Source organism: Triticum dicoccoides, chromosome 6B (genome assembly GCF_002162155.2).
Source record: "Triticum dicoccoides isolate Atlit2015 ecotype Zavitan chromosome 6B, WEW_v2.0, whole genome shotgun sequence".
Lineage (NCBI taxonomy): Eukaryota > Viridiplantae > Streptophyta > Magnoliopsida > Poales > Poaceae > Triticum > Triticum dicoccoides.
The window spans coordinates 297,413,718-297,440,319 of NC_041391.1; positions in this window are offsets into that span (position 1 = coordinate 297,413,718).

The window sequence follows — 26,602 nt, forward strand, 5'->3', positions numbered from 1 at the left end:
TACTTGCAAGCTCACAACAACCAAAAACATCAAGGCAAGACAACAACATAGCATTAAGCAGGTTAATTAAGTTAACAACTACCATGATACAACAACAACTCCTAAGCATGATATGAAGCTACTCCAATACTGATAAATCACCATCTCCGATCTCCATAACCATATCCCTCTTTGACTAACCGGCCAAGCAATATACCATCTCGATTACCTCATGATCAAAACCAAACTATAACCATGATAACTGATACTCCGATGTCAACTACCAAACTATAATCCAAGTCATAGCAATATCCAACAAATGATCCAAGCATAATATCATCATCTCAAAATACTCCAAGGGTAGCACAACACTACTATCATGATGAATCTGACAACAGTAATACTACTACTCCAATGACCAGAATAAAGCTATCCAGCTAAGATCCACATGAAACCATCATCTCCGAAAATAATACTCCAAGCAACAGAACATCAACTAGCAAAATAATCATACTAACCACTAATAATCCAAAGGTAGCATGATATCCAAAGTAATACTCGAAAAGATAATCACATATATCACCATGGAAATAATCATAATACCAGCCACTAATACTCCAATGGCAACATGATACTCATCAATTTCAAGCATAACTCCCAGTAATCCAAACAATAGCATGACATCAACAAGATCAAAATAATACTCCGATAAAATGCCATGCACAAATCACAAGTAGATAAAACAATATTTTAAACAAGTTCAAATAAGTGAAACCATGCCACTGCATTGCAATCACGCAAATGGAGGGTGTGGCTTGCCTGGCGTGGAAGAAATCTCCGGGAGAAAGTGCGAGAAGCTCGCGGAAAGTATCACTGGAAAACATTCTCTCTCGGAGGGGGCTGAATAGGGCAAGGGAAAAATGGTCATTTTCAGTATGCCAAAACATAATGAAAGTGACACGAACAGAAAGGGCATGACGAAACGAAGAAGTGAGCGTTGGTTTCACCTTAAACGGAGTTACGGTTGAAAAGTTATGGAGGGTTGAAGTTCAGGGACTTTTCTGTAAAAATTTCATCACAAACAAGTCCCTGAGTGGATAAGGGAGAAACACAAAGTTAGAAATACGCTTTCGGTCAGTGAAAACGAAAATACACTTTCACTTATCTGACGTCGCGGGGCTGGTCAATGTGTGAGACTTACAGGCGGGGCCCGCCACTTATCCAGGTGGACCGGGTGGGGTCAACGCCGCAGCCACTGACTGGCGGGGCCCGCGGCCAGCTGGCAGGGAGGGGCGCCATCTCCTTCTTCTCCTCGCGCTCGCTCGACGGAGTAGAGGACGGGGCAAGCTCTGGCAAGGCTTGTCGGCACCTCCGGCCACCTCCCACGGCGTGCGACCTACCGGCGTGATCAGCGCCACTAGGCGGATCCATCCAGACAGGTCATGATCGCTGAGGATCACTGGGAGAGGCAGGGCCTGGGACACGGCGGAGGAGGGCTTTGTTGGAAATATGCCCTAGAGGCAATAATAAAAGGATTATTATTATATTTCCTTGTTCATGATAATTGTCTTTATTCATGCTATAATTGTATTATCCGGAAATCATAGTACACGTATGAATACATAGACCATAATATGTCCCTAGTAAGCCTCTAGTTGACTAGCTCGTCGATCAACAGATAGTCATGGTTTCCTAACTATGGACATTAGATGTCGTTGATAACGGGATCACATCATTAGGAGAATGATGTGATGGACAAGACCCAATCCTAAGCATAGCACAAGATCGTGTAGTTCGTTTTGCTAGAGCTTTTCCAATGTCAAGTATCTTTTCCTTAGACCATGAGATCGTGTAACTCCCAGATACCGTAGGAGTGCTTTGGGTGTATCAAAGGTCACAACGTAACTGGGTGACTATAAAGGTGCACTACAGGTATCTCCGAAAGTGTCTGTTGGGTTGACACAGATCGAGACTGGGATTTGTGACTCCGTATTACGAAGAGGTATCACTGGGCCCACTCGGTAGTGCATCATCATAATGAGCTCAAAGTGACCAAGTGTCTGGTCACGGGATCATGCATTACGGTACGAGTAAAGTGACTTGCCGGCAACGAGATTGAACGAGGTATTGGGATACCGACGATCGAATCTCGGGCAACTAACATACCGTCTGACAAAGGGAATAGTATACGGGGTTGCTTGAATCCTCAACATCGTGGTTCATCCGATGAGATCATCGAGGAGTATGTGGGAGCCAACATGGGTATCCAGATCCCGCTGTTGGTTATTGACCGGAGAGCTGTCTCGGTCATGTCTGCATGTCTCCCGAACCATAGGGTCTACACACTTAAGGTTCGGTGACGCTAGGGTTGTATGAATATGAGTATGCAGCAAACCGAATGTTGTTCGGAGTCCCGGATGAGATCTCGGACGTCACGAGGAGTTTCGGAATGGATCGGAGGTAAAGAATTATATATATAGGAAGTGCTGTTTCGGCCATCGGGAAAGTTTCGGGGTCACCCGGTATTGTACCGGGGCCACCGGAAGGGTCCCGGGGGTCCACCGAGTGGGGCCACCTATATCGGAGGGCCCCGTGGGCTGAAGTGGGAGGGGAACCAGCCCCTAGTGGGCTGGTGCACCCCCCCCTTGGGCCTCCCCTGCGCCTAGGGTTGAAAACCCTAGGTGGGGAGGCGCACCACTTGCCTTGGGGGGTACTCCAACCCCCCTGGCCGCCGCCCCCCTTGGGAGATTGCATCTCCCAGGGCCGGCGCCCCCCTGGGGGCCTATATAAAGGAGGGCAGGGGGGAGGCCAGCTGCACCCTGTGTCTTGGCGCCTCCCTCCCCCTGCTACACCTCGTCCTCCTCCCGCAGCAGCTTGGCGAAGCCGTGCCAGAGTTCTGCTGCATCCACCACCACGCCGTCGTGCTGTTGGATCATCATCAACCTCTCCTTCCCCCTTGCTAGATCAAGACGGAGGAGACGTCATGCTGACCGTACGTGTGTTGAACGCGGAGGTGCCGTCCGTTCGCGCTAGGATCTCCGGTGATAGGATCACAACGAGAACGACTACCTCAACCCCGTTCTTTTTGAACGCTTCCGCTCGCGATCTACAAAGTGGTATGTAGATGCATCTCTCCTTTCACTCGTTGATTAGATGAACTCATAGATGGATCTTGGTGAAACCGTAGGAATTTTTTTTATTTTCTGCAATGTTCCCCAACAGTGGCATCATGAGCTAGGTCTATGCGTAGTTCTCTATTGCACGAGTAGAACACAAATCTGTTGTGGGCGTGGATCTTGTCAACTTGCTTGCCACTACTAGTCTTTTCTTGTTTCAGCGGTATTGTGGGATGAAGCGGCCCGGACCAACCTTACACGTACGCTTACGTTAGACAGGTTCCTTCGACTGACATGCACTAGTTGCATAAGGTGGCTAGCGGGTGTCTGTCTCTCCTACTTTAGTTGGAGCGGATTCGATGAAAAGGGTACTTATGAAGGGTAAATAGAAGTTGACAAAATCACGTTGTGGTTATTCGTAGGTAAGAAAATGTTCTTGCTAGAACCCAATTGTAGCCACGTAAAAGATGCAACAACAATTAGAGGACGTCTAACTTGTTTTTGCAGCAATTGTCATGTGATGTGATATGGCCAGAAGTTGTGATGAATGATGAATGATATATTGTGATGTATGAGATCATGTTCTTGTAATAGGAATCACGACTTGCATGCCGATGAGTATGACAACCGGCAGGAGCCATAGGAGTTGTCTTTATTTTTGTATGACTTGCGTGTCATTGAAGAACGCCATGTAAATTACTTTACTTTATTGCTAAACGCGTTAGCCATAGAAGTAGAAGTAGTCATTGGCATGACAGCTTCATGAAGACACAATGATGGAGATCATGATGATGGAGATCATGGTGTCATGCCGGTGACAAAGATGATCATGGAGCCCCAAAGATGGAGATCGAAGGAGCTATATGATATTGGCCATATCATGTCACTACTATATAATTGCATGTGATGTTTATTATGTTTTATGCATCTTGTTTACTTAGAACGGCGGTAGTAAATAAGATGATCCCTTATAATAATTTCAAGAAAGTGTTCCCCCTAACTGTGCACCATTCCTAAAGTTCGTCGTTTCGAAGCACCACGTGATGATCGGGTGTGATAGATCCTTACGTTCACATACAACGGGTGTAAGACAGATTTACACATGTAGAACACTTAGGGTTAACTTGACGAGCCTAGCATGTACAGACATGGCCTCGGAACACAAGAGACTGAAAGGTCGAACATGAGTCGTATGGAAGATACGATCAACATGGAGATGTTCACCGATGATGACTAGTCCGTCTCACGTGATGATCGGACACGGCCTAGTCGACTCGGATCGTGTAACACTTAGATGACTAGAGGGATGTCTAATCTGAGTGGGAGTTCATTAAATAATTTGATTAGATGAACTTAATTATCATGAACTTAGTCTAAAACTTTTGCAAAAATATGTCTTGTAGATCAAATGGCCAATGCTCATGTCAACATGAACTTCAACGCGTTCCTAGAGAAAACCAAGCTGAAAGATGATGGCAGCAACTATTCGGACTGGGTCCGGAACCTGAGGATCATCCTCATAGCAGCCAAGAAAGCATATGTCCTAGATGAACCGCTAGGTGAAGCACCCATCCCAGAAAACCAAGACGTTATGAACGCTTGGCAGTCACGTGCTGATGATTACTCCCTTGTTCAGTGCGACATGCTTTACAGCTTAGAACCGGGGCTCCAAAAGCGTTTTGAGAAACACGGAGCATATGAGATGTTCGAGGAGCTGAAAATGGGTTTTCAAGCTCATGCCCGGGTCGAGAGATATGAAGTCTCCAACAAATTCTATAGTTGTAAGATGGATGAAAACAGTTCTGTCAGTGAGCACATACTCAAAATGTCTGGGTTGCACAACCGCCTGTCCCAGCTGGAGATCAACCTCCCGGACGAGGCGGTCATTGACAGAATCCTTCAGTCACTCCCACCGAGCTACAAGAGCTTTGTGTTGTACTACAATATGCAGGGGATGGTGAAGACCATTCCTGAAGTATTTTCAATGCTGAAGTCAGCAGAGGTTGAAATCAAGAAAGAACATCAAGTGTTGATGGTCAATAAGACTACTAAGTTCAAGAAGGGCAAGGGTAAGAAGAACTTCAAGAAGGGTGGCAAAGATGTTGCCGCGCCAGTTGCCGGGAAGAAGTCAAAGAATGGACCCAAGCCTGAGACTGAGTGCTTTTATTGCAAAGGGAAGGGTCACTGGAAGAGGAACTGCCCCAAATACTTAGCGGACAAGAAGGCCGGCAACACTAAAGGTATATTTGATATACATGTAATTGATGTGTACCTTACCAGTACTCGTAGTAACTCCTGGGTATTTGATACCGGTGCCGTTGCTCATATTTGTAACTCACAGCAGGAGCTGCGGAATAAGCGGAGACTGGCGAAGGACGAGGTGACGATGCACGTCGGGAATGGTTCCAAGGTCGATGTGATCGCCGTCGGCACGCTACCTCTACATTTACCCACGGGATTAGTTATGAACCTCAATAATTGTTATTTAGTGCCAAGTTTGAGCATGAACATTGTATCTGGATCTTGTTTAATACGAGATGGCTACTCATTTAAATCCGAGAATAATGGTTGTTCTATTTATATGAGAGATATGTTTTATGGTCATGCCCCGATGGTCAATGGTTTATTCTTAATGAATCTCGAACGTAATGTTACACACATTCATAGCATGAATACCAAAAGATGTAAAGTTGATAACGATAGTCCCACATACTTGTGGCACTGCCGCCTTGGTCACATTGGTGTCAAACGCATGAAGAAGCTCCATGCTGATGGACTTTTAGAGTCTCTCAATTATGAATCATTTGACACATGCGAACCATGCCTCATGGGCAAAATGACCAAGACTCCGTTCTCCGGAACAATGGAGCGAGCAACCAACTTGTTGGAAATCATACATACCGATGTGTGCGGTCCAATGAGCGTTGAGGCTCGCAGAGGATATCGTTATGTTCTCACTCTCACTGATGACTTGAGTAGATATGGGTATGTCTACTTGATGAAACACAAGTCTGAGACCTTTGAAAAGTTCAAGGAATTTCAGAATGAGGTAGAGAATCAACGTGACCGAAAGATAAAGTTCCTACGATCAGATCATGGAGGAGAATACTTAAGTCACAAATTTGGTACACACTTAAGGAAATGTGGAATCGTTTCACAACTCACGCCGCCTGGAACACCTCAGCGTTATGGTGTGTCCGAACATCGTAATCGCACTCTATTGGATATGGTGCGATCTATGATGTCTCTTACTGACTTACCGCTATCATTTTGGGGATACGCTCTAGAGACATCTACATTCACTTTAAATAGGGCACTGTCTAAATCCGTTGAGACGACAGCGTATGAATTATGGTTTGGGAAGAAACCTAAGCTGTCATTTCTAAAAGTTTGGGGATGCGATGCTTATGTCAAGAAACTACAACCTGAAAAGCTCGAACCCAAGTCGGAAAAATGCGTCTTCATAGGATACCCTAAGGAAACCATTGGGTATACCTTCTACTTAAGATCCGAGGGCAAGACCTTTGTTGCTAAGAATGGATCCTTTCTGGAAAAGGAGTTTCTCTCGAAAGAAGTAAGTGGGAGGAAAGTAGAACTCGATGAAGTACTACCTCTTGAACCGGAAAGTAGTACAGCTCAGGAAAATGTTCCTGTGGTGCCTACACCAACTGGAGAGGAAATTAATGATGATGATCAAGGTACTTCGGATCAAGTTGCTACTGAACCTCATAGGTCCACAAGGACACGTTCCACACCAGAGTGGTATGGCAACCCTATCCTGGAAATCATGTTGTTAGACAACGGTGAACCTTCGAACTATGAAGAAGCGATGGCGGGCCCAGATTCCAACAAATGGCTTGAAGCCATGCAATCCGAGATAGAATCCATGTATGAAAACAAAGTATGGACTTTGACAGACTTGCCCGATGATCGGCGAGTGATAGAAAACAAATGGATCTTTAAGAAGAAGACGGACGCGGATGGTAACATTACCGTCTATAAAGCTCGACTTGTCGCTAAGGGTTATCGGCAAGTTCAAGGGGTTGACTACGATGAGACATTCTCTCCCGTAGCGAAGCTGAAGTCCGTCTGAATCATGTTAGCAATTGCCGCATACTATGATTATGAGATATGGCAGATGGACGTCAAAACGGCATTCCTTAACGGGCATCTTAAGGAAGAATTGTATATGATGCAGCCGGAGGGTTTTGTCGATCCTAAGAATGCTAACAAAGTATGCAAGCTCCAGCGATCCATTTATGGGCTGGTGCAAGCATCTCGGAGTTGGTACATTCGCTTTGATGAGATGATCAAAGCGTTTGGGTTTATGCAGACTTATGGAGAAGCCTACGTTTACAAGAAAGTGAGTGGGAGCTCTGTAGAATTTCTCATATTATATGTAGATGACATACTTTTGATGGGAAATTATATAGAGCTTTTGGACAGCATTAAGGCCTACTTGAATAAGTGTTTTTCAATGAAGGACCTTGGAGAAGCTGCTTACATATTAGGCATCAAGATCTATAGGGATAGATCGAGACGCCTCATAGGTCTTTCACAAAGCACATACCTTGATAAGATTTTGAAGAAGTTCAAAATGGATCAGTCCAAGAAAGGGTTCTTGCCTGTATTGCAAGGTGTGAGATTGAGCTCAGCTCAATGCCCGACCACGACAAAAGATAAAGAAGAGATGAGTGTCATCCCCTATGCTTCAGCCATAGGATCTATTATGTATGCCATGCTGTGTATCAGACCTGATGTAAACCTTGCCGTAAGTTTGGTAGGAAGGTACCAAAGTAATCCCGGCAAGGAACACTGGACATCGGTCAAGAATATCCTAAAGTACCTGAAAAGGACAAAGGACATGTTTCTCGTTTATGGAGGTGACGAAGAGCTCGCCGTAAAGGGTTACGTCGACGCTAGCGTCGACACAGATCTGGATGACTCTAAGTCACAAACCGGATATGTGTATATGTTGAATGGTGGAGCAGTAAGCTGGTGCAACTGCAAGCAGAGCGTCGTGGCGGGATCTACATGTGAAGCGCAGTACATGGCAGCCTCGGAGGCAGCACATGAAGCAATTTGGGTGAAGAAGTTCATCACCGACGTAGGAGTCATACCCAATGCGTCGGGGCCGATCAAACTCTTCTGTGACAACACTGGAGCTATTGCCCTTGCCAAGGAGCCCAGGTTTCACAAGAAGACCAGGCACATCAAGCGTCGCTTCAACTCCATCCATGAAAATGTTCAAGATGGAGACATAGATATTTGCAAAGTACATACGGATCTGAATGTCGCAGATCTATTGACTAAACCTCTCTCGCGAGCAAAACATGATCAACACCAGAACTCTATGGGTGTTCGTTTCATCACAATGTAACTAGATTATTGACTCTAGTGCAAGTGGGAGACTGTTGGAAATATGCCCTAGAGGCAATAATAAAAGGATTATTATTATATTTCCTTGTTCATGATAATTGTCTATATTCATGCTATAATTGTATTATCCGGAAATCATAATACACGTGTGAATACATAGACCATAATATGTCCCTAGTAAGCCTCTAGTTGACTAGCTCGTTGATCAACAGATAGTCATGGTTTCCTGACTATGGACATTAGATGTCGTTGATAACGGGATCACATCATTAGGAGAATGATGTGATGGACAAGACCCAATCCTAAGCATAGCACAAGATTGCGTAGTTCGTTTTGCTAGAGCTTTTCCAATGTCAAGTATCTTTTCCTTAGACCATGAGATCGTGTAACTCCCGGATACCGTAGGAGTGCTTTGGGTGTATCAAACGTCACAACGTAACTGGGTGACTATAAAGGTGCACTACAGGTATCTCTAAAAGTGTCTGTTGGGTTGACACGGATCGAGACTGGGATTTGTCACTCTGTATTACGGAGAGGTATCATTGGGCCCACTCGGTAGTGCATCATCATAATGAGCTCAAAGTGACCAATTGTCTGGTCACGGGATCATGCATTACGATACGAGTAAAGTGACTTGCCGGCTACGAGATTGAACGAGGTATTGTGATACCGACGATCGAATCTCGGGCAAGTAACATACCGTCTGACAAAGGGAATAGTATACGGGGTTGCTTGAATCCTCGACATCGTGGTTCATCCGATGAGATCATCGAGGAGTATGTGGGAGCCAACATGGGTATCCAGATCCCACTGTTGGTTATTGACCGGAGAGCCGTCTCGGTCATGTATGCATGTCTCTCGAACCCGTAGGGTCTACACACTTAAGGTTCGGTGATGCTAGGGTTGTATGAATATGAGTATGCAGCAAACCGAATGTTTTTCGGAGTCCCGGATGAGATCCTGGACGTCACGAGGAGTTTTGGAATGGTCCGAGGTAAAGAATTATATATAGGAAGTGCTGTTTCGGCCATCGGGAAAGTTTCGGGGTCACCCGGTATTGTACCGGGACCACCGGAAGGGTCCCGGGGGTCCACCGGGTGGGGCCATCTATCTCGCAGGGCCCCGTGGGCTGAAGGGAGGGGAACCAGCCCCTAGTGGGCTGGTGCGCCCCCCCTTGGAGCTCCCTTGCGCCTAGGGTTGAAAACCCTAGGGGGGGGGCGCACCACTTGCCTTGGGGGGTACTCCAACCCCCCTGGCCGCCGCCCCCCTTGGGAGATTGCATCTCCCAGGGCCGGCGCCCCCCCTAGGGGCCTATATAAAGGAGGGCAGGGGGGAGGGCAGCCGCACCCTGTGTCTTGGCGCCTCCCTCCCCCCGCTACACCTCGTTCTCCTCCCGCAGCAGCTTGGCGAAGCCCTGCCGGAGTTCTGCTGCATCCACCACCACGGCGTCATGCTACTGGATCATCATCAACCTCTTCTTCCCCCTTGCTGGATCAAGACGGAGGAGACGTCACGCTGACCGTACGTGTGTTGAACGCGGAGGTGCCGTGCATTCGGTGCTAGGATCTCCGGTGATAGGATCACGACGAGAACGACTACCTCAAGCCCGTTCTTTTTGAACGCTTCCGCTCGCGATCTACAAAGTGGTATGTAGATGCATCTCTCCTTTCACTCGTTGCTTAGATGAACTCATAGATGGATCTTGGTGAAATCGTAAGAATTTTTTTATTTTCTACAATGTTCCCCAACAGGCTTCGGGTGGAGTTGGGCTCGCGGCAACTGGAGCTCCAGCGAGGGGGAGAGGACCTGGGGATGGTCGCCGGAGTAGTGGGGATCTACTGATGGTGTTAGAACAGGGAGAGGAGGCGCGGCTCGCGGGAATTTAGGTGGAGCACCGCGGCGGCCATGGTGGCGATGGTCGTCGAGGAGGGTGTCTCGAGCTCGAGAAAGTGCATGGGCAGGGCTAGAGGAGGTGCAGGAGGCTAGTGGTGAGGTCAAGAGGCCTCGGGGTGGGCTTATATAGCTGTGGGGCAAGGGGGCCGAGCTGGCACCGCCGCGGACGCGTGTCTGACACCATGGACGCGTGCTCGCGCACATGAACTCGAGGGGTAGATGACATAGGAGGAGCAGTGGAGGCTCTCACAGGGCGGAGGAGGCCAAGGGGGTACAGGGAGGAAGACGATGGCGACGAAGAGATCCAAAATGCCAATGTTCGCCCGTGGTCATGCAGCGGCGAGCATCGATGAGCAAGCGGATGGAGGGGGCAAGGGCTCAGGGCGATGCAGTCGATCACGAGGAGGCCACTGGACATGCTGGTGAACCGAGACGAGGAGAGAACGGACGAGCACAATGTTGGGGACGATCCAGAGCGCGTTTATTGCACGCCAGGGCAATGGTCACTGCGCACACTGGTGCACACAATGCCACCAACGATGCCAAACGATGTCTGGGGTTTAGTCCTTCCTGGGTAGGTTGTAACTAAGGTTGTAGTTTGGTTAAAACTGCTACGGTTAAAAGGTTATCACCCTCTGAAGTTTACTGCAGTAAACTTGGGTGAGCACTGGTGATCAACAGGAAGGGTTTTGGGAGCAAAGGAGTTGTCTGCTAGGTTGAGATAAAGAAGGACTTTCATCCTGGTAATTTTGAGAAGATTTGGATAAAGATTTAATGTAGTTGCTTAACAACCACATAATCTGGTTAGAAACTAGATTAAGATGATGCACTCAAATGGTGATTCCACTTGAACTCCAACTTGGCAAGGCTTAGTCATTTGGTCATATGAAGATGCTCAAAAAAGTCTCATACCAATTGGCCAAGCCAAAATGGTACTTGCTTCACAAACATCTCCGCTGACCAGAAACTTGGAAGAATTTTGGTTGTCAAATGGATCAATTAAATGATGCCAAAATGGGTGGAGAGATCTTTTATGGGTATAAGTATGATATGGTAATTTATCAGGATTTTTTAAGCAATATAAAATGCACTTGCTTCACAACCTGAAAATATTGCCAGAATCAAAGATTTGCTCTTGTGCTCACATAGATGATTCGATGGGGCTGCAAATGGGTTGAGGGGGTTAATATGAGCACATTAAGGATTGTGCAAAAGTTCAACTCATTTGGATACTCCTAGCTAGTACTTCCTTCACAAAGCCTTCTGTCTGACAGAAACTTTGAAAATTCACTGAGGAAGATTAGCTAGGCAAATAAATTTGAACTTGTGCATGAGGCAATTATTTGGACATATAAACATGCCCGAAAAGGTTGGGAGCCACTAGGAGCAATATAAATGACACTTCCTTCACAAAGTGCCATTTAGGGCAGAATAGAAAAAGGAATATTGGGGAATTATTTTTGAAATGGCCAAAGAAATGTTTGGGCATATTTGAGCTATATATGACCCAAAGGAATTATGAGAATTATTTGGTGATTTTCGGATGGACAGAAATATAGGTTGCTTCATAACCTAGGGCAGATAGGGTTATTCCTTTAATGAAAAAGGAATTTTCCCTAGAAAAAGAGTTTAGGGTTTGGTCAAGGAGTGAAGTGACATGATCTTGGCAAGGTTTAGAGATTGATGAGCCACTTGGGAGGAGGAATGAGGATGATTTCCCAGGTGACAAGGCCACAGAACCACTCCAAAAAGAAAAACACAGTAAAAACCAAATAAATCAAAAGAAAAAGAAAACGGCCAAAATCCAGGCTGTTACAGACCCGGGGGCCATAGGTTTCACTAGTGTCTTCTCTCAAGATAGCAAATATTATAGTGGGTGAATGAATTACTTCCGAGAAATTGATAGAAAAGCGCATAGTTATGATGATATCTAAGGCAATGATCATGAACATAGGAATCACGTCTATGTCAAGTAGATCGACTCCTGCCTGCATCTACTACTATTACTCCACACACCGAACGCTATCCAGCATGCATCTAGATTATTAAGTTCATAAAGAATGGAGTAAAGCCTTTGCATCAAGATGACATGATGTAGAGGAATTAACTCAAGCAATATGATGAAAACCCATCTTGTTATCCTCGATGGCAACAATACAATACGTGCCTTGCAGCCCCTACTGTCACTGGGAAGGGACACCGCAAGATTGAACCCAAAGCTAAGCACTTCTCCCATTGCAAGAAAGATCAATCTAGTAGGCCAAACTAAGCCGATAATTCGAAGAGACTTGCAAAGATATCAAATCATGCATATAAGAATCCAGAGGAGAACCAAATTATATTCATAGATAATCTTAATCATAAATCCACGATTCATCGGATCTCGTCAAACACACCGCAAAAGAATATTACATCGAATAGATCTCCAAGAACATCGAGAAGAACATGGTATTGAGAATCAAAGAGAGAGAAGAAGCCATCTAGCTAATAACTATGGACCCGAAGGTCTATGGTAAACTACTCACGCTTCATCAGAGAGGGAATGGTGTTGATGTAGAAGCTCTTCGTGATCGAATCCCCCTCTGGAAGGATGTCGGAAAAAGGTCCCCAGATGGTATCTTAGGAGCACAGAAGGTTGCGGCGGTGGAAAAGTGGTTTCGCGGCTCCCCTGATGTTTTCAGGGTATAAGAGTATATATAGGCGAAAGAACTAGGTCAGGGGAGCCACAAGGGCCCCACGAGGGTGGGGGGCGCACCCTACCCCCCTGGGCGCACCCTCCTGCCTCGTGGCTTCCTCGTTGCGTCTCCGACTTCATCTTCAAGTCTTCTGGTTTGCTTTCGGTCCAAGATATATCATCGTGAAGGTTTCATTCCGTTTGGACTCCGTTTGGTATTCCTTTTCTGTAGAACTCTAAAATAGGCAAAAAAACAAAAACTGCCACTGGCCCCTCGGTTAATAGATGTGTCCCATAAATAGTATAAAATAGCATATTAATGCCCATTAAAGATCCAAAATAGATAATATAATAGCATGGAACAATCAAAAATTATCAAGCATCCCCAAGCTTAATTCCTGCTCGTCCTCGAGTAGGTAAATGATAAAAACAGAAATTTTGATGTGGAATGCTACCTAACATATTTATCCATGTAATTTTCTTTATTGTGGCATGAATGTTCGGATCCGAAAGATTCAAGATAAAAGTTTAATATTGACATAAAAATAATAATACTTCAAGCATACTAACAAAGCAATCATGTCTTCTCAAAATAACATGGCCAAAGATACAAAATCATATAGTCTAGCTATGCTCTATCTTCATCACACAAAATATTTAAATCATGCACAACCCCGATGACAAGCCAAGCAATTGTTTCATACTTTTGATGTTCTCAAACTTTTTCAATCTTCACGCAATACATGAGTGTGAGCCATGGACATAGCACTATAGGTGGAATAGAATATGGTGGTTGTGGAGAAGACAAAAAGGAGGAAGATAATCTCACATCAACTAGGTGTATCAATGGGCTATGGATATGCCCATCAATAGATATCAATGTGAGTGAGTAGGGATTGCCATGCAACGGATGCACTAGAGCTATAAGTGTATGAAAGCTCAAAAAGAAACTAAGTGGGTGTGCATCCAACTAGCTTGCTCACGAAGACCTAGGGCAATTTGAGGAAGCCCATCATTGGAATATACAAGCCAAGTTCTATAATGAAAAATTCCCACTAGGATATGAAAGTGACAACATAGGAGACTCTCTATCATGAAGATCATGGTGCTACTTTGAAGCACAAGTGTGGTAAAATGATAGTAGCATTGCCCCTTCTCTCTTTTTCTCTCATTTTTTGTTTTTTGGTCTTCTCTTCTTCTTCTTCTTCTTATGGCCACTTTTTTTCGTCCCGACTTGTGGGGGAATCATAGTATCCATCATCCTTTCCTCACATGGGACAATGCTCCAATAATGAAGATAATCACACTTTTATTTACTTACAACTCAAGAATTACAACTCAATACTTAGAACAAAATATGACTCTATGTGAATGCCTCCGGCGGAGTACCGGGATGTGCAATGATTCAAGAGTGACATGTCTGAAAAATTATGAACGTTGGCTTTGCCACAAATACGATGTCAACTACATGATCATGCAAAGCAATATGACAATGATAGAGCGTGTCATAATAAATGGAACGGTGGAAAGTTGCATGACAACATATCTCGGATTGGCTATGTAAATGCCATAATAGGTAGGTATGGTGGCTGTTTTGAGGAAGGTATATGGTGGGTGTATGGTATCAGCGAAAATTGAGCGACACAAGAGAGGCTAGGAATGGTGGAAGGGTCAGAGTGCGTATAATCTATGGACTCAACATTACTCATAAAGAACTCACATACTTATTGCAAAAATCAATTAGTTATCAAAACAAAGTGATACGCACATGCTCATAGGGGGATAGATTGGTAGGAAAAGGCCATCGCTCGTCCCCGACCGCCACTCATAAGGAAGACAATCAATAAATAAATCATGCTCCAACTTCATCACATAACGGTTCACCATACGTGCATGCTACGGGAATCACAAACTTTAACACAAGTATCTCTCAAATTCACAACTACTCAACTTGCATGACTTTAATATCACCATCTTCAAATCTCAAAACAATCATAAAGAATCAAACTTCTCATAGTATTCAATGCACTTCATATGATTTTTTTTATTATACCCATCTTGGATGCCCATCATATTAGGACTAATTTTATAACCAAAGCGAATTACCATGCTGTTCTAAAAGACTCTAAAAATAATATAAGTGAAGCATTAGAGTTCAACAATTTCTATAAAATAAAACCACCGCCGTGCTCTTAAAAGATATAAGTGAAGCACTAGAGCAATATTGTCTAGCTGAAAAGATATAAGTGATGAACATAGAGTATTCTAATAAATCACGATTCATGCGTGTCTCTCCCAAAAGGTGTGTACAGCAAGGATGATTGTGGGAAACTAAAAAGCAAAGAATCAAATCATACAAGACGCTCCAAGCAAAACACATATCATGTGGTGAATAAAAATATAGCCTCAAGTAAAGTTACCGATAGACGAAGATGAAAGAGGGGATGCCTTCCAGGGCATCCTCAAGCTTAGGCTTTTGGTTGTCCTTGAATTTTACCTTGGGGTTCCTTGGGCATCCCCAAGCTTAGGATCTTGCCACTCCTTATTCCATAGTCCATCAAATCCTTACTCAAAACTTGAAAACTTAACAACACAAAACTCAACAGAAAATCTCATGAGCTCCGTTAGTATAAGAAAATAAATCACCACTTTAAGGTACTGTTGTGAACTCATTCTTTATTTATATTGGTGTCAAATCTACTGTATTCCAACTTCTCTATGTTTCATACCCCTGGATACTACTCATAGATTCATCAAAATAAGCAAACAACACGCGAAAAACAGAATCTGTCAAAAACAGAACAGTCTATAGTAATCTGTAACTCTCGAATACTTATGAAATTCTAAAACTCCTACAAAATTAGGAAAACCCGAGAAATTTTTGTACAAATCCATAGAAAAATGAATCACATAAAAAGCACGTTTCTGTGAATTTAAAAAAAACTAATTTACTAAGCACAAAAGTTTCTGATTTTCAGCAGGAACAACTATCTCAAAGGTCTTACTTGGCACAAACACTAATTAAAACATAAAACCACATCTAACGAGAGGCTAGATGAATTATTTATTACTAAACAGGATCAAAAAGTAAAGAACAAAAAAAATTGGGTTCCCTCCCAACAAGCGCTATCGTTTAACGCCCCTAGTTAGGCATAAAAACGCGAATAGATCTAGGTATTGCCATCTTCGATATGCAATTCTTCAATTGAACACGTATAACCCTTAGGAGGTTCTTTGGTTTTTTCAATGATCAAACTCCTAGGCAAGAAATCAAGAAATTCATTTGTGGCAAAAGGTTCCTTAATAATATCGAAAAAATGGGGTGAACACTTATTGATTTGAGATCTTCATTTTCCTTACTAGAAGATTCACCCTTATTCTTAGGAACGTAAATAAACTTGGCAACTTTGGCATGAAGAGGGTTCGAGGTATTTTTAACAGCAGAAAAAGTGGAACCCAAGTTGGTAATAATATCTTCGAGTTTATCAAATCTTGAAGAATCTTGATCTATCTTTTCATTAACTATGGGTTGCTTTTCTCTAAGATTCTTAAGCGTAACTCCTACCTTAGATCCATATTGAGTAATTTGATTATGAATCTTTTTCTCCAGATTTTCGATTAACTCTACAGTAGCAATTTTATTCTCAATAATATCATGTATTTGCATCACATGTTCCAAGGTTAAAATAGTTCCGTTAACCAAAAGAGGTGGTGGGCCTAAAAAATCTATCATGGCATTATAAGAATCAAAAGTATGGCTTCCCAAGAAATTCCCTCCAGTAATGGTGTCAAGAACATATCTATTCCAAGGAGTAATGCCTACATAAAAATTGCGGAGAAGAACGGAAGTAGATTGCTTTCTAGTAGATCTATTTTGAGCATTGCAAATTCTGTTCTAAGCATCATTTAGATTTTCTCCCTCCCTTTGTTTAAAATTGAGAACTTCATTATCGGGAGTACTAACAATGATAGGAGGACTAGCCATGAAGGCGAATCAAGCGATCTAACACATGAGCACACAAGAAGCAAGCGAAAAGGGACGAACAAAAGAGGGGCGAAGAGAAGGCAAAGGTTTTCAAAAATCATTTTAGAAGTGGGGGAGAGGAAAACAAGAGGCGAATGGCAAATAATGTAATGCAAGGGAGAAGAGTTTATGATGGGTAATTGGTATGGCTTGACTTGACGTGGATCTCCTCGGCAACTGTGCCAGAAATCCTTCTTGCTACCTCTTGAGCTTGCGTTTGTTTTCCCTTGAAGAGGGAAGGGTGATGCTGCAAAGTAGCGTAAGTATTTCCCTCAGTTTTGAGAACCAAGGTATCAATCCAGTAGGAGACAATGGACAAGTCACCGAATACCTGCACAAACAATCAACCACTTGCACCCAACGCGATAAAGGGGTTGTCAATCCCTTCACGGTCATTTGCAAAAGTGAGATCTGATAGAGATAGATAAACGGTAAAGTAAATACTTTTGGTATTTTTGGTTTATAGATTAGAAAGTAAAGATTGCAAAATAATAGATTGGAAACTAGCAAGATGTAAACGAGATTTAATAATATGGAAAAGAGATCCAGGGGCCATAGGTTTCACTAGTGGCTTCTCTCAAGATAGCAAAATATTACGGTCGGTGAACGAATTATTGCCGAGCAATTGATAGAAAAGCGCATAGTTATGACGATATCAAAGGCAATGATCATGAACATAGGAATCATGTTCGTGTCAAGTTGACCGACTCCTACCTGCATCTACTACTATTACTCCACACACCGACCGCTATCCAGCATGCATCTAGAGTATTAAGTTCATAAAGAACAGAGTAACGCCTTTGCATCAAGATGACATGATGTAGAGGAATTAACTCAAGCAATATGATGAAAACCCCATCTTGTTTCCTCGCTGGCAACAATAAAATACGTGCCTTGCTGCCCCTACTATCACTGGGAAAGGACACCGCAAGATTGATCCCAAAGCTAAGCACTTCTCCCATTGCAAGAAATATCAATCTAGTAGGCCAAACTAAACCTATAATTCAAAGAGACTTGCAAAGATATCAAATCATGCATATAAAATTTAGAGAAGAACCAAATAATATTCATAGATAATCTTGATCATAAATCCACAATTCTTTGGATCTCGGCAAACACACTGCAAAAGAATATTACATCGAATAGATCTCCAAGAACATCGAGGAGAACATGGTATTGAGAATCAAAGAGAGAGAAGAAGCCATCTAGCTAATAACTATGAACTCGAAGGTCTGTGGTAAACTACTCATGCTTCATCGAAGAGGTAATGGTGGTGATGTAGACGCCCTTCGTGATCAAATCCCTCTCCGGTAGGATGCTAGAAAAGGTCCCTAGATGGGATCTCACGGGTACAGAAGGTTGCGGCAGTGGAAAAGTGGTTTCGTGGCTCCCCTGATGTTTTCAGGGTATAAGAGTATATATAGGCAAAAGAAATAGGTTAGGGGAGCCACGAGGCGCCCACGAGGGTGGGGGCGCCCTACCCCCTGGGCGCGCCCTCCTGCCTCATGGCTTCCTCGTTGCGTCTCCGACTTCATCTCCAAGTCTTCTGGTTTGCTTTCGGTCCAAGAAAGATCATCGCGAAGGTTTCATTCCGTTTGGACTCCGTTTGGTATTCCTTTTCTGCAAAACTCTAAATAGGCAAAAAAAACAGAAACTGGCACTAGGCCCTTGGTTAATAGGTTAGTCCCAAAAATAATATAAAATAACATATTAATCCCCATTAAACATCCAAAGCAGATAATATAATAGCATGGAACAATAAAAAATTATAGATACATTGGAGACGTATCAGTCACGTGGGTGTCCACTACCTGATGCGTGGTGAAATGCCCGTCGTTGTCGTCGTTGGCTGCTGGGAGCGCCATTGAAGCCACGGGGATCTCCATTGTAACCGCTGGATGTCCTCTTTGTATGTGTCGTCGTGGGTGTGCTTATTGTGTCCTGTGACGCGAGAGATGTAGGTAAATGGCCACAGGAATAAATGGGGGCAGCGCGGCCTGGATTCTCGGCGCGTCCGCATGACAGTTTTTGCAGTGGGTAACTGCATTGTCGCACCGCGCCCGGCACAACCGCATGCACACGAACGTGCATGATCGTGCACTAGCCTCAAACACTAGCAGCTCGCGTGGAGGGAAGAGGGCCGAGCACCCGGAGGGACGCGAGAGCAGAGAGCGCACAGCGGGACACGAGCAGAGCGCGGCGTGGCCGCCTCACCCGGAAGCAACCACAGGCATAGAGTAGTTGAACATGCAGGAAATGGTCACCTACAAGCTAGTCGACACTTGCATCGCTGCGTAGAGAGAAGTCGTGTGCTACTACCTCCGTCTTGGTCTATAGTCCTCTTTATATTATGTGCCACACTTTACCCTCAAATTTAACCAACGAAATGTTAATGCATGTTATAAATATTATATAACTGGAAACTGTGTTCAAATACGAATCCAACTATATAATATTTGGTGACATGCATTCGTATTATTTGTTTCCTACTTATAAACCAGGACGGGGGTATAGTAGGTATTTAAATCGCAAACCTTTTTTTATTAACCATATGTGTATGGGGCCTTTCGTCCTCCTCTCGCACGTCTTGTCACACCGCTGCCGCAGTAGGCTTACAGCGCAAGCTTGCGCAGCACGCGGGGGCGTTCTTTTGGCCAAACGGTGGCGCCAATGAATCGTCGGTGAGCCCATTCCCGCGCAAACTCACAGGTTCCTGTGCAAGCTTCCTGCCCATCTCGGTGAAATCCCTAAAAATCCCAATGCTTACCCGCCTTCTATATAAACCCTCACGGCCGGCGAGTCCAGCGTCGCATTTTCCCCTCCCTCCTTGTAGCTTATCTTGTCTACTTCTCCCATAATCGCCAAAGGCACCGGTCTGTCGTGGTCGCTCAGCCACTCCGCCGTCATCAGACAACAGGTCCAGCTGGGAGGCTACACCGCAGCGGCGGTGCAGTCCCTGGCATAGTGTAGTGCGCGTGGCGTCCTTGTTGGGTGTGCGCGGAACACCCACCACACGCTCCGCTACCGCTACCCGTTGGCAGCTATTGCCGGCCGCCGTTGCCACCACACCACCGTCGAAATCCAGGGCCATCACCCGCTTCGCCGCCATGGCCCGAAGGCGGGAGGTGGCCGTCATGGCCGCCACCCCACTGCCGACCACTGTGGCCATCACCTGCTCCGCCGCCGCGGCTGAAGGCGGGAGGTGGTGGTCGTGGACGCCACCTCATCATTGGACGCCCCGGCAGCCAGCCCACCGTCGACCACCGGGATCACCACCCTTTCCGCCACCACCGCCCAAAGGAGGGAGGCGGAGGTGGAGGCCCGCACATGCGGTAGTGACCTTGCGCGCTACATCGAGTTCCTACGGAAGGAGGAGGAGCGCCTCGTCGAGCATGAAAAGAGCCTTACCGCCGCCGTGGCCGCGGCACTCACCGATGCAGAGGCGAGGAATCAGGAGATCTACAAGGAGAACCAGCACTTTCAGAGGGGTCGTCTGGAGCGGTAGAGGGCGTTCGAGGTGAGCATTGCTGAAGGTGCAGCAGCGGCAGACACCGTATTACAGTTGTCCAGCTCGTCGGTAGGCTCATCCTCCTCTGCCTCTTACTGAGCACGCTCGGCAAAGGAGAGGCTGCCGGAAGTAGTACAAAGCCCCTCCATAGTAGTTAGTAGTATTTAGGGGCTATTTTGTTCAGTTCATTTGACTATAGATGTGGTGGAACTGTACAATGTACTTAAAATTATCTCGTATATAAAGTAGAACTAGCTATTTCAGTACGTGGTTGGCAACAATTGCGGAAAATTGGTCGGTTCAGCTGTCGAGTTGAACTGTTTGTATAAAGAATGACTGCTTAATCTGTGAATGAAATCTATGCTTAATTACTGAATTTTAGTTGCAAAAATTAGATACTGCTAGTGATTTTTAACTGCATATTTCAACAAATCGCAGTGTTACAAGGTTGACAAAATGGCAATGTTACTAGATCAACGAATCTCAATCTTTCCAGTTTGACAAATGGCAACATACCCAATATGACAGATGCAAAATCTTACCAAACTGTTTGTAAGTGGTTGCACATGGGTCATCCAGAACAACCATTTGCGTTTAAGAGATGCATAAATCCTGCTCTCACTTTGCATACGGGTGTTCTATCTACAATGTTTGCGGTCAAGAGCTGCATAAATCCTGCTTGGCCCATTTTCCCTTGGCTTCCTAGGGAAGCTGTCGATTTGCATACAGGTGTTTTAACTAAAACGTTTGCGGTGAGTGTTTTATATTTAAAAACCATTGACGTTTTTTCATAAGAAAATCATTTGATAAGTCTGTACATTAAGAGAGAAAAATGCAAGTTCTCTCAAACCATATACTTCATTCAGTCACACTGCAAATTTATATTCGTATGATCGAGATACAGTATTAAATCCAAGAAAAAAACTATATCCGGCGGCGGCGGAGGCGGCGTGCCGTGCCATCCTTGTCGTTGTTGTCCTCCAGGACGCTGTTGTTGAAGTCTTCAAGGCAGCATAGAATGTTCTTCACCAGTAAATCAAACATCATGTCGTCGTGCGATCGACAGGCGGGGTGCGGGAGGATGGCAGCTGGGGCGCTGACAGGTAGCGATCAATGGCGGCATCCCATGCCGTTGAGGGGGTACGCGCATGGGCACGGGCGCGGCGGGTGCAGCCAAATGCACGGGGACCGGCGCCACGGTGGGTGGAGGGGCGTGCACGCACTACAAAAAAAGACACATCTGTGACATTTTGGGTCGAATGAAAAAAATTCTGGCATACATTTGACACTTCTATGACTATAATTGTGACAAAACCCGGTATCATCATAGATGTGGTGGGCTCCTACTTCTATGACAAAAAATCATGACAGAAAATGGGCTTTTCGTCCTGGGCGGGCCGGAGACGCAGCTGCATGACATTCTTTGGGCCGTCCATGACGGAAAAAACCATGGTAGAAGCGAGGGCGAGCAAAATTTCAGCTAGTTCCCGATGGTGGGTGGTCGGGGGCCGAGCGATGTGCGTTTCTCTTGTACACGTACGCGCGTGTGTGCGAGGCGTTGGCTCTAACTGAACCGGAGCGAGGCGTTGGGCTCTAACTGAACCCGGGCGATTGCACTGCAAGTTACGCGTTACTGAACCCGAGCGATCGATCAATGGTTGTTAACTGAACCTGATCGAGCGATTCCTTCGCTACTGCTGATAACTGAAGCCGATCAATTGGATGAACAGTTAGAGTTGTGGGGGGGTTGGATGAACAGTGAGAGGTGGGGGTGGATGCAGGACCCCGTGGCGTTGCCTCTGGATGAACAGGACGACCCCGTGGAGGGCTGGATGAACAGTAGACGGTGAAGGGGTGCTCGTGGAGGGGTGTTTTAACAGTAGCTGGTGGAGTAGTGCACGGTGGAGGCTGGATGAACAGGAGCCCGTGGAGGCTGGAGGCGGTCGACGGTGGCCCGTGGAGGCTGGAGGCGGTCGACGGTGGCCCGTGGAGGCTGGAGGAGGTCGACGGTGGAGATGAACAGTATCCTATGGAGTCCCGTTTTGCGATACGCCACCTCCCTCCCGATGAACAAGACCCCTGTTTCGACCGTAACGCTCCAACACAAGTCCGTTTTGTCCGTTTTGCGGTACGCCACACCCCTGCCGATCAACAGGACCCCCGTTTCAACCATAGGAGGTCCGTTTCATCCGTTTTGCGGTACGCCAGACCCCTCCCGATGAACAGGATCCCATTTCGAACGTGGCCGGTCGAACACAAGGCCGTTTCCTCCGTTCTGCGGTACGCCAGGCCTCGTTTCCATCGCCAGTTCCGTCCAAGCCGGTTGGCTCCCACGCGTTCCGTTGCCTCCCCATGAACACGACGTGTTTCGTTGCCTTCCCATGAACACGACGCATTCCGTTGCCTCCCCATGAACACAACGATGACGCAGTTTCTCTATTCCGACCCAGCCATGTACACGAGCCCTGGCCGTACGTATGCGCGAGTAGGCATTTGAGACCCCGCCCGTATGTACGTACGTGGCCGTATTTTCTTTCTTGCACCCTGGCCGTTGTACGTACATGTACATGCTACATGTGCACCTCTACTACGACACGTGCGCGCCTCTACATCGACCAGTATGCACGTACACGTTCGCGACCAGAATGACAATGCTACGTACGCTTCGACCGGGTGGGTCCCGACTATTAGGCAATTCCTTGCGTGCGAAGATGTAGCTGGTGGGTCCCAGCAGTCAGGGGGCGAATCGTTTTTTTTTGCTCGGACGCGCTTCCTTGCGTGCGAAGATGTAGCTGGTGGGTCCTTGCAGTCAGGGGGAAACATTTTTTGGTGAAATATGATGGCCCGTCCGGTGGGTCCCCGCTATCAGGTGGAGGAATAATTATTTTGCGCGTAATAAGGAGGCACTTCCTTGCTGCGGCCGTGGACCCACCTGTCAGCCTCTCCACGTACATTCCACGTCCGATGGAAGCCGTTCCTTGACCACGTTGACCACGCTGCACCGAGAGCACCAGGGTGGTGGACGACGGTGAGGCCTAGGAAGGGGACGAAGTGGAGTCGGGGAAGACGCGGCAGTGGATGCCCACACATAGAGGAGTACGAGGGTTCACTGGTTCACTACGGTGTGAGGCTGTTGTCGCCGCAGAATAACAGGGGGTGTGGGTGAGTAGAGGGATGTCCAGGCCAGCGGTGGAGTAGTAGGGGGCGGTGAGGCCTCCGCCGCATTGCAGCCGGCCACGGGAGGCAGGAGCACGAGGCACGACCGGCGCTGGTTTGGGCGGCTGGAGCAAGAAGACCAGAGGTTGAAGAAGCACTACGGCCATTGGATGGACATCGTACGGTCACTGGAGCTGGAATCATGCATATTGACTAAGTTGACAAAGCCCTCCGTCCCCGTCAACTTAGTAGGCCCACAAGTCAGCCCGCCACTATACTTGGTCCCAGCTAACAGTGGGAGTATTCATTCTTTTTGTGTAATAAGGAGCCACTTCCTTGCGTGCGAAGATATAGCTGGTGGGTCCGAGCTGTCAGCGGCGGTAACATTTTTTTCGCGAAATACAGAGGCCCTTTCGGTGGGTCCCTGATGTCAGGTGGAGGAATCATTATTTTGCGCGTAATAAGGAGGCATTTCCTTGCATGCGGCCATGGACCCAGCTGTCGGCCTCTCCACGTACAGTCCCCTTCAGATGCATGTCGGTCATTGACCACGTTAACCAGGCCGCGCCGAGAGCACCAGGGCGGTGGACGACGGCGAGGCCTAGGAAGGGAACAACACGGAGGCAGGGAAGACTCGGCAGTTGTTTCCCACGCGGAGGGGAGTACGACTGTACGAGGGTTTACTGGTTCGTTTGCCGTCGTCGGACAATAACATCACGTGTGGGTGAGTAGAGGGATGGCTAGGCCAGCGATGGGAGTACGATGGGGCGGTGAGGCCTGCGCGGCAGCACAACCGGCCGCGGGGAGGAGGGAGCAGGCAGTCTCGCCGGCGCTTGTTTGAGCGGCTGGAGCAGGAAGAGCAGAGATTGAAGAAGCACGACGGCCGTTGGATGGACATCATACGGTCACTGGAGCTAGAATCGTTCATATTGACTAAGTTGACAAAGCCCTCCGTCCCCGTCAACTTAGTAGGCCCACAAGTCAACCTCCCACCATGGTGGGTCCCAGCTAGCAGGGGGAGTATTCATTTTTTGTGCGTAATAAGGAGGCACTTCTGGTGGGTCCGGGCTGACAGCGGGGGGAACGTTTTTTTCACGAAATACGATGGTCCGTCCTGTGGGTCCCAGCAGTCAGGGGGAAATTTTTTTTTTCGCAAAATACGGTGGCCCGTCCGGTGGGTCCCAGCAGTCAGGGGGAAACGTTTTTTTCGTGAAATACCGGTGGCCTGTCCGGTGGGTCCCTGCTGTCAGGTGCAGGAATACTTATTTTGCACGTAATAAGGAGGCACTTCCTTGCGGCTATCGTGGACCCAGTTGTCAGCCTCTCCACGTACAGTACTCTTCCGATGGAAGTCGGTCGTTGACCACATTGACCATGCCGCGCCGAGAGCACCACGGCGGTGGACGACAGCGAGGCCTAGGAAGGGGACGACGCGGAGCCGGGGAAGACGCGGCAGTGGATGCCCACGCGGAGAGGAGTACGAGGGTTCACTGGTTCGGCTGCAGTGTGAGGCTGTCCTCGCCGCAGAATAACAGGGGGAGTGGGTGACTAGAGGGATGGCCTGGCCAGCGGTGGGAGTAGTATGGGGGGCGGTGAGGCCTCTGCGGCAGCACAGCCGGCCACGGGAGGCAGGAGCATGCAGCACGACCGGCGTTGCTTTGGGCGGCTGGGGCAAGAAGACCAGAGGTTGAAGAAGCACTACAGACGTTGGATGGACATCGTTGACCACGCCGCGCCGAGAGCACCAGGGCGGTGGACGACAGCGAGGCCTATGAAGGGTACGACATGGAGCCCGGGAAGACACGGCAGTGGTTTCTCACGCGGTGGAGAGTACGAGGGTTGACTGGTTTGGCTGTCGTCGCTGGAAAATAACAAGAGGTGTGGGTGAGTAGAGGGATAGACAGGCCAGGGATGCGAGTATGATGGTGCCATGAGGCTTGCCCGGCAGCACAGCCGGCCACGGGAGGCAGGAGCAGGCGGTTCCGATGGCGCTGGTTTGGGCGGCTGGGGCAGGAAGATCAGAGACTGAAGAAGCACGATTGCCGTTAGATTGACATCTAATGATCTGACGCTGGTAGAGTCGATTGTTTACTAAGTCTCATTTTTGAGAAACCTTGTGTACGTATGAACTTAGTAGGCCCACAAGTCAACCTCCAAATCTGTGGCAGACAACATAAAGCCCATTTGCTATTTTTTATAATCTGCGGCCCATTTGCTAATTCTTAAGTAATTTATTACATCCCATTTTCTGCCCAGGACCACGGTCAAAAAGTTCAACCTTATTTTGCATATTTCGGTGGAGTCGGAACTGTTGTAATCCCGAAATGATAAACATTTTTTAAGAACTTATTGATTTGCCAAAAAAATCGTTTTGTTTTTGTAAGAAATAAGACATGGGACAATTGAGTTGGTTTAAGGGAAAACCAGTGGTAAAAAAATTACCGCTGGGTGGGAAAAAACAACAAAAATAAGGATGTAAATATGAAAAGGGAATTTTATGTGTTTTCAATATAATGATACGTGTATATGAACTAGTAAAACTATAGGCAGAGATTAGAAAACGGATGTAGGACATGCGTTTCAAGAGGAAAATAGAACTGAGCCGTGTGTTTGATTCAGTAAAAAAACTGCCTGTGGATTAAGACAAAATATAACTAACGCTGGCGGGCCAGAGGCCAGTAGATACCTGCTGGATCTTTGTGCCCCATTGTCGTCATGGGCTGGGCCTGTTAAAAACAAAACCAACCCTGGGCAGTCTACAGCCCAGTTGAAACTTGCTCGACCAGAAAAAAACAATATACATGCTCAATAAACGAGAGAATTCTGCAAGTATAGATTGATAACTGGGATGCAGCAGGGGTTATTTTTTCATC